Consider the following 16,276-nt stretch of genomic DNA (forward strand, 5'->3'; position numbering starts at 1 on the left):
CTAGTTTTGTTCACCTTATACACTGCAGATCTGCTATCTGTTGTACAGCATTCAAAGATGTACTGTTACGCAGACGACACTCAATTGTTTATAAAAGCCTTGCCTCAGGACTTACCACAAATTGTTCGACTCCTTAACCAAGATCTTAAGGCTATCAATAACTGGTGTATTGATAACGGTCTTATTATTAATCCCTTAAAATGTACTTATACTGTTCTAGGTTCCGCTAATCAACTTAATAAAATTGCTCCTGACAAATTAGAATTACAAATAATGGACTCAAACATTAGCTATTCACATTGAGTTAAAAATCTTGGAGTAAACTTTCTATGAATAATCACGTCTCTACTCAGTGTTCAAAAGCTCTATAGGAATACTAAGAAACTTGTACAAAATACGAGACCGTCTGTCCAAATATACCAAGCTACTCCTGACACAAACGCTGATACTGTCTTTGTTTGATTATTGTGATGTTGTGTATGGCCCGCTTCTAACAAAAAGCAATGCCATCCTGATCCAAAAGGTACAAAATTCATGCATCCGCTTCTGTTATAACATACGAAAATTCGATCATATTTTTCCTATTCTGAACAGCAATAGCATGCTGACAATGTCCAGAAGACGACATTTGCATTATTGCTCTCTCAGATATAAAATTCTAAAAACAACACGTCCCGCGTATTTATACAAGAAACTCACTGCTAGGTCAACTATTCACACTCACTTAACACGCAAAAGAAATACGTTTGATATTCCACACCATAGACTCAAGCAAACCACTGCGGCATTTTCAGTGTTAGCACCAAGGTCATGGAATGCTCTACCAAATGTAGTAAAAGAAGCTAAAAGATTTAATTCTTTCAAGAAAATGTTAAAAATTTATTTACTCCGCCAACAAAATTTAAGTTCAGGTACCGATGATTTGTATTCTATCACTTGAACCACTTAAATGAAATCAGACTTGACTTGTTACATGTTCTTTATTAAATAATCATGCATTGTAAAAATATTTCATCACCCTCCTCCCTGCATTGTGCATCACAAGCATAAATTATTTTGTCTCCATGTTATTAAAGGGTATGTGTTTGTTTTCATGTTTGTATTTGTATGTTTTTTTTTTCTTTCTTCACTTGTTGTACTTGTGCGTGTGTTTGTGTTTTGTTAAATGTACCGCTTTTTATTTTCTTTTTTTTATCATCTTACTGTATACCTGTATTTTTGTTGTATATAACCGTATCTTTTGACTCAATTGATTGTATGTTTTTTGTGTAACTCAATGTACTTCCTTAACAAGGGTTAGGTGGTAGAGCTGCAATATGCTGAACCTCGCCCGCTTGAATAAAGCCTTTTTCAATTCAATTCAATTCAATGTTGAGCATCTTAGGGAAAGAAAATGAATTCGGTCTCATATTAGCGAAGCTTAGAAACCAAACATGTCATATTCACAGAACAAATGTTTTTTAATCGATCCAGCGTTCCAACAATTAGTTTCATCTTGTCCACTAATTCTCGTTCTAAACGGGAGAGGTAGAAACCAACCATTTTGAAATGAAATCTTCGCGAGTTTTACGTCCCACGATTATGCCGGCTAGATTTAAGGAAACGGTGATAATAAGACATGAATAAAATGGTAGAATGAAGAAAGTGGAAGAAAACGGGAGAACCCAGACAGAATCCACCTACATGGTGTTTGTCCACCGCAAAGTTCACTTAGTGCGAGCTGGGATCGAACCAGGAACCTCATGCACCAGAGGAGAACACTCTGCAACTGAGCCACCACAGCCACACCAACCATTTCGAGTTTCAACGTTATTTATCATAGAACATAAAAGACAATTGATAGTGAGAAGTCGTTTTCGATATCGATTCTGCATCTCAAGAAAATATTCCATTTCTAAACAATCCTTTTAGTAAAACTGAATTACTAGAAGTACCGAATTACAGTAGAGCGTCGATTATCCGAAGTAATTGGGGGACATGGGTGTTCGGAAAACTGGTTTGTTCGGATAATCGAACTGTACATGTTTATTTGCCATGCGCGGAGCGGCACGCCTCAACTCTAAGCTGGCGCAGCTGTTGCTGTGAACAGCTTTGATACTGCCGCTACTTCTACAGCCAGTGCCAAACCGACAGAAGTGTGCTGATTGTTGAAACACAGCGACTGGCGGCTTGGCCGGTCAGCAGCGCCTTATGAAGGTCCCATTAGAAGCAATGTTCCGCCAGCGGTGGCTCAGTGCGGCGACTACTGTGGGAAACTTGGTTTGGGAGTGAGGGGGATGATGGACGGTAGGGTGGGAGAGTAACAGGTGCGAGCGAGTACACAGTTCGGTTAAGCGGTCGTTCGGTTGACCGACGTTCGGATAATCGACGCTCTACTGTAGTTTCGGTTTCAATATTGATCTGCAAAGAGCTGCTCTCACTTGCTAGAGTATTGTCGAATGTAATGTCACATTATAGCATATATTTAACTGCGCTTCTATGCATATTTTCATCGAACTCGGTCCATAGTTTGTCTCATTATCACAACGTGTTTGTGTTGCCAGTGCCCCTACTCCCCCCCATAACGGTTGCGATCGAGGGTTTCTCCCGCCTATATATTTTTTTGTTCATTAACAAATCGATTGACCGTAGTCCCGTTACACATTTCGTGTGACACCAGAAGGAGGTTCCTTGTCAGGGTAGATATCGACAAGTAGTTTTGAAATAAAAATAAAATGTTATCTTTCAGTTTAGCTTCCCACGGTTATGCCTGTTACGCTAAAGCAGACGGATAGGTTAAGAGAAGTGAATGATAATGAAAGAATTGGTAGAATGAGAATGTGCGAGAAACGGGAGTACCCCGAGAAAACTCACGGACACAATGTTGTACACTATAAACTACTTGACCGAGGATCGAACTAGGGACCCAATACATCAGAGGTAAATGCTCTACCACCGAGCTACCGTGCCGACAAGCAGTTTTGTCTTATGTAGATCTCCGGGGCCTCCTTTAGTTATTATGGGGAATCAAAAACTTTACTATGTGGCAACGTGTAGATTGACTTTGAACCATTAGCATGTGGACGGCAGACAACATCTTTGCGTGCCGATCGTCAATTGGGACAATTGGCGAAGCGGCCATCAGGCGGCAGCACGAACAACCAGTGCACTCTCCATGCATCCCAGCGAGGACTCTTCCTCATTCTTCTCGCAGTTCCAGTTCCAGCGGTAGGAAGCGGCAGAGCTCCAGCAGCTGCTGCCAGGATCGAGGAGCAGGTTGAAACAAGAGGCCACATGGACTCGAAGTGAATCCAAGGCAGGAGACACCAAAGAAGATGTCCTACCAGCATACGCACTGGACAAACGTATCGAAACATTTCTTTTATCATTTAACCTGTAATCGGAGCCCTCAGCTCAAAACTTTTTCTTTTGTAATCTTAACTTCAATAGTTTTGGGTTCATATAAACTTTCTCTCATCATAAAAAATTGTTTCTTTTGTCCTAAATGATTCTTGCGATTGTGTTTGACAATGTCTTTTTGCGTAATTACCTTTGCGTACTGCTGAGGCAAGTGCACCCTCGGATTCATTAGAATACGACGGTCACAAGCATTGCTCTACAAATCCATTAAACAGTTACATCGATTTTTTACGCCAATAAGTGGTGTTAGTGTCTACATCTATCGACTTTCACTGCCATCTGAAAAATCGATGTACAGTAGAGCTTCGATTATCCGAAGTAATTGGGGGTCATGGGTGTTCGGAAAACTGGTTTGTTCGGATAATCGAACTGTACATGTTTATTTGCCATGCGCGAAGCGAGCGACACGCCTCAACTCTAAGCTGGCGCTGCTGTTGCTGTGAACAGCTTTGATACTGCCGCTACTTCTACAGGCAGTGCCAAACCGACAGAAGTGTGCTGATTGTTGAAACACAGCGACTGGCGGCTTGGCCGGTCAGCAGCGCCTTATGAAGGCCCCATTAGAAGCAATGTTCCGCCAGCGGTGGCTCAGTGCGGCGACTACTGTGGGAAACTTGGTTTGGGAGTGAGGGGGATGATGGACGGTAGGGTGGGAGAGTAACAGGTGCGAGCGAGTACACAGTTCGGTTAAGCGGTCGTTCGGTTGACCGACGTTCGGATAATCGACGCTCTACTGTAACTATATATTTGATGGAATGGTAGACCTACTCTATGGATCTTTATCTGCAACGTTAAGATTTATTTTTGACTTGTAAAATGGTGTTCTGTGGTCCGTAGGCGCCGTTTTCAGAACATCCGATATACGCGTATATGTTCAACACTTTTGATAAATGTGCTTCCGTTTTTCTGGGAATAGAAGTTAATCAAGTAAAACATTGCCATATACAGCTAGCTACATACGGGAAACTGTACTGAAATTGGTTTAAAATTAAAAACATTAATTGATCAGGCAAAGTATATGCAAATGAGCCTGGCGATTTTACGAAAGTAAATGCACATGCAAACTTACATATATTGTACCACTCAAACTGTCGATTCTGAGAAAGTAAAAGAAAGGCAAACAACACACAAATCCACATACTCAGTTCTATGATTTTGTGAAAATAAATTAAACAGGAAAATAATACACAAAGTGTCATACTTAATACGACGATTTTGAGAAAAAATAAATTGTACAGGCAAACAATACATAAAACGCCACACTCAATTCGATGATTTTGAGAAACTAATTAGAACGGGGAAACGATACACAAATCGTTCGTTCCATTGAATTTGACGATTTTGAGAAAAATACTTTGAACCAGTGTTGGGTAAGTTACTTGTAAAAATGTAACGCGTTACAAGTTACTTTACTTTCTCTTAAAATGTAACGCGTTACTTGACTCAAAAAAGTTACTGTTACTTTACTTCGAATATGTGAAAAAAAAATCTTATTACTTCAGTTTTCCGTACTACTATTACTACCGCTGTTATTATTATTATTATTATTATTATTATTATTATTATTATTATTATTATTATTATTATTATTATTATTATTATTATTATTATTATTATTATTATTATTATTGCACGTTCTGAATCGATTTAAGTAAATGCATTGACAAATTTTTACTTGACAGCTATATGAACATTTTAATGTAATGTAACATTGACTAAAATGCCATACTGCGTTACTCGTAGGGATGGCCACGAGTGAATTCGAGCAAGTTTTCTTTGAAACTCGATTCGACTAGAAACAGACATCTTTGAGCTCGACCCGAGAACTCTTCTTGAAAAATTTCGTCCAACTCGACTCGAATTCGGGTCGAGTTTCGAGTCGAATCGAGCCAAATCTAGTGTATAGTTTCAAGTACTCTTTTCAAGTATCTTACATAGACAATATAATTATTATCAATGGTGCTACTACAACTTATTATTATTATTATTATTATTATTATTATTATTATTATTATTATTATTATTATTATTATTATTATTATTATTATTATTATTATTATTATTATTATTATTATTATTATTATTATTATTATTATTATAACAACAACACTGTGTATAAACATGAAAGATAGGCGGTTTATATCTGAATACTAAAAACGTAGTTGATTGCCAACCTCGGTAGTCGTGAAGTCTAGGAGTCAAGAACATTGTTCACAAGCTTCTGAATTTGGGTTGAGGGTCTAGGTTGAGTATTCGGGCTCGAGCCAAACATTGTTAAAAGTATAGGGCACTCGCCAAATATCTTCAAAACTGCTCGGCCCCGGGTTTACAATTGTCAACGACTCGAGCAGATCGACTCACAGCTCATTCACTATCCACCCAAACCGAGAAGTGAGCCGAGCCAACAGATCATCCAACCGAGTTGGCTAGAGCCCTTCGCTCAGTTGAGTCGAACCGAGCAGATGGCTCATCCCAACCAAGCCAGTTCGAGCCGATGGTTCACTTCAAGCGAGCCGGCTCGAGCCATCGGCTCAATTAAGCCGAGCCAAGCTAAGCTTGTTATAAAAAATCTTTTGTAGTCTCGCTATCGAGACGAGACGAGATGCGAGCAGTGTCCCCTCTCGCGAGCAACACTAAAAGTATTCCATATTACTGCTTAGCTTACGTTTCTTATGGCTTTCGCTTTCCAGTGTAATCAGGCCATGATTTCGAAACGAGTTGAATGAGCGAGCCATTTATCAAACTCGATTCGACTCGAAACTCGACGCCAAAAACAGTGAATTGGCTTGGAACTCGACTCGAGAATATTACTTTTGACTCGAGTCGAGTTTTAGCTTGACTCGTGCCCATCCCTATGCGTTAGAAAAAATGGTTGCTTATTATTATTCTGCTAAACTAATTATATAATAATAACAATGTTGCTATGTAAAATTAAAAATCTATCTATATATATAAAAGAGAACGCACAAATCCTTTGTGAACTCATCACGCTAATACGGCTGAACCAATTTCTTTCATTTTTGGGGGGTTATTATGATTTGGACCCTAGATGGTTTTTATCATATCACTTTAATTTTTAATTACCAGTGTCTTGAGATAATTGACCATTCAAGTGTCCATACGTACAAATCCTTTGTTATTAGTTCATCATAGGTAAAAATAAACGTATTTATATGCAACCCGCATGACCATGTGACTCGGCGGGTTAACATAAATGACAGGCGCTATAATTTTAACATTTACTGCAATTTGAAAGCGAAAAAGTAAAAATTATCTAAGTAACAAAGTTTATTGCGTTCCGGGGTGACCGCAGCGAAGCGGGGTGAACGCTGCTAGTACAGAATATAGAGAAACATTACACTACAACTGACAAAATGAGAACACATGAACTGGGGGTGAATCAAAACTTGCCAATAACTCTAAAATCAATACATGCTTTTTAAAGCTAGTTGTTCCATACTCTATAATCAACGGGACTTTAGGATAAGCAAACTGATCTAATTGAACTCTAATATTACATACCATCAACATTACATCAATAAAGTAGGCCTGCTCATCAGAACACAGTTTATTCATATTAACCCCTTACTGAATGTCGTTAATTATGGCACCCTAGTTGTTGATAAATATTTCCCGCCGGGGCACCACTTTACTTTTAAATTCTATTCACCATCATCATCAGCTTTTAAGAAAAATATTCTTTCAAATGTTCGAACGATAAAATGTTTTCGATCTCCATCTTTATAAAAACAACACCAATCAAAGTAAAATAGACTACCAATACCATTGCACTCGTAGTTCACTCACTGAATGTATTGATTTGGAGCTGTCAAAATCTAAGACAAAATCTTCCAGGTGCTTGCAATCAATACACGTGATTTTCCTGAGGCTGTCCTCATCTTCCAAAAACAGCAAGTGGCACTATATTTTGTTATATAAATAAACAAATCAAATTGTATCTGTGAATGTATTTGCAAGCGTACCAAGACAAAGTTCGTAAGGCGAAACGGGAAAATGCACATCGAGATTTCCCATTCCGCCTTACATTAAGATGAAAAATGATAACAGGTTTTACATGAAAATTTCATTGCTAGAGGTCATAAGGCGAAACGGGAAAAAGGCGAACAGTGCAGTAGTCGTCGGTCATTGACATCGTACATGCTCCATTGTTCCATTCTGAGAAATTCACTTACAGGAAAGAAACATTTGTTTCCGAAAAAAATGCATATTGTAGTTACTCATCCGAAATGTAACGCGATAAAAGGAACGCAAACTAGGTACGTTACTTAAAAATTTGTAACGCGTTACCGTTACAGTTACTTTGGAAAAAATGTAACGCGTTACTTGCGTTACGTTACTTTCCAAGACTGCTTTGAACAGGCAAACAATCAATGCAGATCACAGATCAACAATCAATGCTAATGAGAGATCAAAAATCAATGCAGGTCACAGATCAACAACCAAAGCAGACCACAGATCAGCAATAAATGCAGATCGTAGATCATTTGCAATCAATGCAATGATTTTGAAAAAAAATAAATTAAACAGACAAATCGTTGTACTCAGTACGACAATTTTGAGAAAGTTAGTTGTATATGCAAGCAATGCACAAATCTTCGCACTTCATCCGACGATTTTGAGAATAGATATGGTACTAACAGGCAATATTCAAATCATCGCATTCAATACACTGTTTATGAACAAGAAATTGTACAGGCAAGCAATATTCAAATCATCACAGTCAGTCTGACAATTTTCAAATATAAATATGAACATATATATATAAAACTTAGAGCTATATTGTTTATCATTTCATCCGTTTGGTTTGTATTACGTTTTAAAAATACAAACATCATTTTAAATCTGGTTTTAGTGTGTTTGTACGACGAGACTTCCTGGGATTGCTGATTCATAGGTTGAAAAACATTGCTTTTTAGTAGTTTTCATATTCACTATTTGCTATTCATGGAACAGAAAGTGATTACATGGTATTCTAACCTGTCAACACTGATTGGGACACTTTTCAGCAGTGGTTCCCGTCTGTTTGTGGAACGTGACGCTTTCCAATACGTCGGATTAATCCTAGCGATTCAGCTTTTCCACATTTTCGTTTTTTTTTTCTTTCTTTCTTGTTGGATGCTGTTGGTGATCGGAATAGCAAATAACCACACAAATCTGCTTTCGCTTTCAGTACTTGTTACAGATAGGACCTACATGTTTTAGCATGTGTTTAGAATAGCAAAACATGTTTTCAAACTTAATCATGTTGTGTAGAGGTAACATAAAATTCAATATATTACTAGTATTAAGTATTATTCCTAGGGTTTACCATTGGGACAAATACGAAAGAGAGATTAGAAATGTATGTTGTGTACAAGAATTTCTTTAAAAACACAATTTATACATTTATAAACACACGTAGATCAGTATTTTACTACTAAAACAATATGTCCACGATTATTCTTAAACCTCAAGTAAGAAATTGTAATTCGCTTAAGTCATCGGGCCGCGGTGGCTCAGTGGTAGAGCGTTCACCTCTGGTGCTTGGGGTCCCGGGTTCGATCCTCGCCCCCGCCAAGTGAACTTTGTGGTGGACAAACACCGTGTGCGTGGGTTTTCTCGGGGTTCTCCCGTTTCCTCCCACTTTCTTCATTCCACCATTTCATTCATTACTCATCATCACCGTCTCCTTTAGCCTAACCGGCATAACCGTGGGACGTAAAACTCAAAGATTTCATTTCATTTTTCGCTTAAGCCACACAGTGTGGGAATAAAGCTCCCGGACTGATTAAAGAAACTTCAAAGAAATATTTTCAGGTAGGCAATGTTCGTGTAGATATAGTCACCTTCTCTGCCCATGTACAGTATATAGCAAAAAACCTGGAACATGAGCATGTAAGTTTATAGTGAAACGACGAAGTCTTTTGTTCCAAAATAAATGTGCAGGGGAGGAGGCCGAGGTTTTACCTGGCGTGATTCGTGCCACTTAGACGTTATGTTGATTCCTTGCGCTGTTAGGGGTAGTTTCACAATAAACTTGCATGCTCATGTTGCAGGTTTTTCTTTTGCTACGGACTGTACAACTTTGCTCTCTGCTACAGCGACTGGGAGTTATTGAAGAAGTTATCTTCCAGGATATCCTTCAGTTTCCCAGTTATCAAACTGTTTCCTGGAGCTTCCACGTGGCTAAACGATTAAAGTACGAGCCTTTGGTGTGTGAGACCAGAGTTTCACTCCCGGCGGGAGCTCATGTGGTTCGGATACCACGTTAAGCCACAGGTCCACGTCTCATATAACCTCCTTGCTAAAGAGAACACTAAACTCAAAATCAAATCAAGTAAAATTAAAGTGTTTCATTTCAACTTCGTAAACAAGAAGTCAAGCAGTGGAGCAAGATCTGGCTATTACGGTGGATTGTCAATGAAATGAGTTAAAAGTCGCCTGACAATGTTACAAGTACGTAAGGGGACATTATTGTGAAGAAGATTCCAATTACCGGAACTGACTAATGGTCTCTTGATGCGGGTTATTCGCTGGAGGAATCAGCTCATGACCTTTAGATAGAAGATACTATTCATGGTATGATTTTATGGAACGAATCCCCTTTGCTATAAAAATAATATAATCAACAAAACTTTTATTTGTGATATCTGCATGTTAACTTTCGTAAATCTTCGCTTCCCTGCCCTTTCGTTGTCCTCCAAAGACTTAGTGCTCTTACGAAACTATTAATTCCATTATAGACAGGGGTTCCTGCACGTAAGTATTCTGCAACAATCAAACCATGGATTTCTGTTTCTGATTTCCCCAGTGGAAAAAAAAAATGATTGCGGCCTTGTAATCTATGCTAAAAATAAGACCGAGTAACTATGCAGCGTGTAGTAGGTCTACTTTCGAACTCCATTGCTGGACTACTGACCGCATCGTTTTGAAATTCTATCATGTCACTCGAAGAGATATGTGTGCCAATATTGCTGTTGTACCTGTAACGCAGGTCCTTCCTCTGGTTAAAAAAAAAAAAAAAAAAAAAAAAAAAATGCAACTTGACTGCTGTACTATGTATACCTGTACTATTAATTTTAAGAAAAGAAAAAATTCAATGTGCTTTTTTATTACTGGTCGTACCCAACAACACATTCTCTCAGTTTGTAATTCTTTTTGATTTCATAGTTAAATAACAATAATTGAATAAAGAATCTCAATTTCGACAATTATCATACGAAATACTGTTTGTATACCTGTATATTGTAGGGATGGCCACAAAGTTCCGGTTCTCGGAGATCCGGTTTTTAGAACCGGTTCTAGACCTGGATCCGAAGAACCGGTTCCAGACTTGGATCCGAAGAACCGGTTCTAGACCTGGATCCGAAAAACCGGTTCCGGAACCGGATCTGTTCAGACCCGAAAACCGGTTCCACCAGGAACCGGTTCTGGCCATCCCTAGTATATTGACCTTGGGCAGACTTGTCTAGTTTCGTTCGAGCGTCAATTCAAGGATTTTAAATATTTCTTTCTTTTTATTTTTCTTTTCTTTTCTTTCTTTTCTTTTAAATTCAAAACTTTCAATTTTGTCTGATTGGACACTTGGACTTGGTCAGTTGCACATCACGCTTCCACGGGAACTACATTTGGAAGAAGCCTGACGATACTCGTCGAAAAAGACTTAATGAAACTAAGAATCTTTCTGAGTTTATGTCAAGAATTTTAGAAAATGATTTTTGCATACATTCACATACAATAGTATGTAAACCATTATTAGAGGCAAGTATGTCACCGTTACGAGGCAGACAACAATTTGTGACGTCACAACATGGCGGATTCCTTTTTATGTGCAAGGATACGTGAACGTTTGAAACGTTATTTTACTTGATAGAGAACATTTACCTACAAAGCAAAATACATTGCATTTTCTGTAATCACTGATTCTAGTAGAATTTTCCTAGGTACTAATATTTTTCTCGTGGAAATGTCCATTGTTAAACTTGAAAGTTACTTCATAAGTTATCATATTTTGAATCATGGATATTTTGATAAAATAAACTAAGCTTCTTTTTTTTTTCTTTCAGACACTGTGAGAGAGCGTCGTCACTCAACAAATCAAGAAATATCTATTCTCATCACAGACTGGCTGAGACACGCCAAACAACGGAATAAAACCAACCAAAATATATTACATGAATCTTTCCATGCTTACCAATTAAATGGTTAACACATAGTGTATAGTAAGAAATTTCTTCTCTTGTTGATTTTTACATTGCCTTATTATTATTATTATTATTATTATTATTATTATTATTATTATTATTATTATTATTATTATTATTATTATTATTATTATTATTATTATTATTAATTATATTAAACTAATGTATATATCATCGGTATTTCACACTGAAAGATTTTACCTAAAGCCACCAAATTTGCTGCACAGATGTATCCTCACCTGATCTAATCACGTACAGTGGCGGACCTAGCCCGAGCCCGGGGAGCCTAGGTCCCTCAGTTTTTTGCGTGACAAAAAAAATAAGCTATTATCTATATATATTTTTTAAAAAATCTATAGTAAACTCAAAATATACCTATCATTGCCTGGGTTCTGGCTTTCCCTTCCCTCAGTTTTTATCTCCTAGATCCCCGTCACTGTCACGTAAGAAGTCATCTTGTCGATTTTCGGCTCGGTAGATTACCAAGGGTCACAATGTATATGATAATGTATACATGCTTTTAGCGCTTTCTAGTCTACGAACATCTTTCATGTATGCAAACAATATTACAATTTGGTTATGGGGGCTTACGTAACAGCTAATTAAGTAACTAACTAAATCTATGGCCTATGGAACCCGGAGGTTCAATGTATAACGTTTACTCCATAGGATGGTAATCCAGATAGAGCAAACATTATATTAGATAGTCGTAAATAGGACGTTTGCTCAAGCGTTGACGATGAAACAAGTTAATATAAGAAATAGCTCCTTTCAACGCCAACTACACATAAGCAAAAATTCTAAATACAACCTTTAAAAACACCAAAGATTCAGCATCATATTTTCGAAAAATAATAAATTCCACAAACAATAAAAAAGAAGTATTTTCTGTACCATGCACCTAAATAGACGGTCACGAGGCTTAAGGAGATGACATGCACAATCGCAGCAAATACACACAAATAAATTCAAAAATTTTAATTATTGAAATACTTACAAGTCCCAATATTATAGTATGGGATATTACTTTGATAATTACATGTTGATGGATTTCTAATACTCTGATATCAATGGATAATTACATAATTGTTGAAGTATATGTCGCAGCTAAAAAATCGTGCTGTTGAGTAGTGAGTCCTTTCGCGCCGAATAGTGTTGCCTACCGCCAAATCTCCCTAGCTCTCGCTGTTCGCGTGAGTTTCTCCTGTTGAGTGACGTAAGAGCGGACAGAGCGATGATTGGCTGGAGAAGCGCTAGTCAAGGTCAAACCAGCTGCCTGCATACTATGAGTGAGAGAACGCACACATAGAAACGTCGTCTGTTAGTAAGTGACAGTTCTTTTAAATAAAAAGAGAATTAAACTGCTTGAGCCGCACACAACCAAAATGATGCACAAACGAGTTTATGACAAATGTCGGGCACAAAAGCTATCCACTGACTTCTATTCTTAGCCAATTGGATTCAGTTTCTACTTTGTATTCCTATTTCTGCGAGGTCCATCTTAATATTTTCCTCCCATTTGTGCCTAGCTCTTCCTAATGGTCGTTTTCCGATTGATCTTCCAGTTAGAAAACTTTGAAAGCGTTCCTACTTTCTTTCATCCTGGCTACATGACCTGTCCACCTGAGCCCCCTAAACCTTAATAATGTTTGGTAAACGGTATAAGTTACGTATTTCCTCGTTATTAAGTTTCTGCCATTCCCCATTCTCGCTCTTCTTATATCCGAATATTCGTCTCATGATGTTGTTTTCAAATACTTTCAGTCTACGTTCTTCCCTCAGAGTAAACGACCATGTTTCGCAACCATACAGAACAACAGGGATGATTATCCTTTTATATGTATTTCAAGCTTCAAATTCTTTGACAGAATTCTAGACGACAATAAATGTTGAACTGAATAATAACACGAATTCCCTGCTTTTAGTCTTAGATAACAGCAGAGGATAAATATTAGAGTAACGAACATTCTTTCATTTTTCCACAGATTCTCAAATAAGAGGTCTAATCACTACGAAATTAAAATACCGCTAATTTTACAGTAATTATGTGATATATTCAAATAGATAAAAAAAGATAATCGTAATGTGGAACAAGAGCGCCCTAGACAATATTATTAAGCATGAGGTATCGTTATCACGAGTCATCTAGCAGCTTGCAGTTTGCATTTAAAAACGCGAAAATAAATGCCGATTTTTAAATGGCTGGAAATCGAAAGCAGATAAGTTAGTAGCGATAACGGTATCTCAAGTAGGATAACATTATCTAGCGAGTTCTTGTTCCACTTTTGGATTATTTTTTTTATCTGTTTGAAGATATCACATAATTACTGTAAAATTAGCGGTATTTTAATTTCGTAGTGATGGGGCCTCTTTAAGACTCATCAACAACTGGATGCTTACAGTTAATATAAAGTAAATGCATAATAACAAGGCTTAAAAGGGATTTTAAAAAAAAGAAACTGTAGACATTTGATTTCAGTATTCTGCTTATTGACAATTCATTTTTTTTTAAAAAAAAAGGAAAAAAGAAAACAAAAATAAAAGACTCATGTTGAATTTCAATGACTCAGAATAGAAAGATCAAACAAAATGACCTACTTTGACTGAGAGTCTGGATCAGAGATAAACTGAGCAGGTCAAAAGAGTTTTTTTTCTTTTTTTAAAGCAAAGACAATAACATTGTCATAAAACCAAAGAATCTGGAGAAGAAGAAAAAGATGAAAGGGAAAATTGGGGACAGAGATGGAAAAAAAGTAGAGGAAAAACAAATTATTGATGAAATGGATTTTCTTGCTTTTTTTTCTTTCTCTCTTCTGAGATTCAGTAACTGGTGAGGGAGAGAAATATTTGGTGAAAGACAAAGCGAAGAAAAAATATGCAGGAAAATGTTTGGAAAAAAGATGCTAGATAATAGGAAAGTAAACAGAGCAATCCCATTTCGACCCACTCCTCCGCACTCTCACAAGAATGACTAGAATAAATAAATTATTTAAAGATTAAAAAAAAAAAACGCAGGCAGACATAAAAAAAAGGAAAATTTGTTTGCGAAATTGATTCCCAAATGAGTCACATTTTTGTCTTCTTATTGTTAGTCCAGATTTAAACAATCAAAATTCAATTCATTTTGTTGTCTGTTGCGGAATTCGGCTCAATGGTCTATGAAAGCATCTGATCTCATCGTTTTTGTTTTCTTTTTCTAAAACCATCTCCTCGTTTTTCTTTTCTTCTTGCTGTTTTGTTTTTGAAAAAGAAAGAACTGTTTTCAATTTTTTTTCTGACGTCATTTGACTCGCTTTCTCTAGATTTTTCTCTATAAATCACCAATTATAGTATTCGATTAAAGTATAGATTGAAGACACACTCTGGTCATGACGTCTGGTGTTACAACTTTAACTACTAAATTTGGTTGAAAAATTGGCCGCATTTTTTCTTTTTATATTAGATTTAATTCTAAAAGGTTTAAACTACAACTTAAATTCGCGTGTTTTGCAAAAATAAGCTACTACGAGATTTCGTTACCTTGTATACTTTTAAAAATTATGATGATTTCCTATTTCGAACTTTTTTTAAAGGAGAGAACACGCTGGGTTAGTGGTAGAGTGCTCACCTCTGATGCTAGTGGTTCCTAATTCTGCCCTAGCCCAATTAAGTTTATGCTGGACAATATCGTGCAAGCATGTTTACCCTTTGGGTTCTTCCATTTCCTCCCACATTATTATATCTTAATTCTTTCATAATCTTCTACTTTCAGTAACGGATCGGTCTTCTTCAGCCTAAGAGACAGCTACGCAACTAGACTAGTTGTCTCCCTGGGCAAGAACTCGCCTGAGCACCCCTTCTCCCTTGATCAACCAAGCCAAAACGCTCCCCGACTACACCCTTTGAGGATCCGATGGTACAATTTGTACCATACGGGGGTTCCATGGTACATTGCGTTATAACTCTCCTATTTGGTAAAGTGATCACTTCTGGTGCGTGGGATCCCTGGTTCGATCCCCGCTCAAGCAAAGGGAATTCTGTAGTGGACAAACATCGTGTGCATTGGTTTCCTCGGGGTTCTCCCATTTCCTCCCAGTTTCTTCATTCCACCATTCTCATTCATCTCTCGTCATCACCGTCTCCTTTAGCCTAGCAGGCATAACAATCGGACGTAAAACTCAAAGATTTTATTTCATGTTCTCGTTTCTTCCTCTCTTAAGTGTTTAACTCTGATAAATCATTAGTTATCTTTCAGTGCAATGTTTTGCCACACACAAAGAATTATAGATAAAGCGAGAAGAGAAGAAAAAGAAAGAAAGAGAGAGAGAGAGAGAGAGGTATTCATGGTGTTTGTTAGAATTACATTAGTAGCTGGGCTGCGGTGGAATAGTCGTAGAGCGTTGACCTCTCTTGCGAAGGGACTCTGGTTCGATCCCAACTCGTACCAAATGACTTTATGGTGGACAAACACCGTGTGCATGGGTATTTTCGAGGTTCTCCCTTTTCCTGCCACTTTCTTCATTCCACCATTTTCATTCATCTCTCATTATCATCGCCTCCTTTAGCCTAGCCGGCACAAGCGTGGGACGTAAAACTGAAAAATCAAAGTTTATAAATGTTCTTATGCTTTTATGTGTTATATCCCACTAACCATACTTTGTACTGTCATCTTGCTGATGTGTCATAATAAAATA

The sequence above is a fragment of the Thermobia domestica genome, chromosome 18, assembly GCF_964235325.1.
Source record: "Thermobia domestica chromosome 18, izTheDome1.hap1.1, whole genome shotgun sequence".
In the NCBI taxonomy this organism is placed as follows: Eukaryota; Metazoa; Arthropoda; class Insecta; order Zygentoma; family Lepismatidae; genus Thermobia; species Thermobia domestica.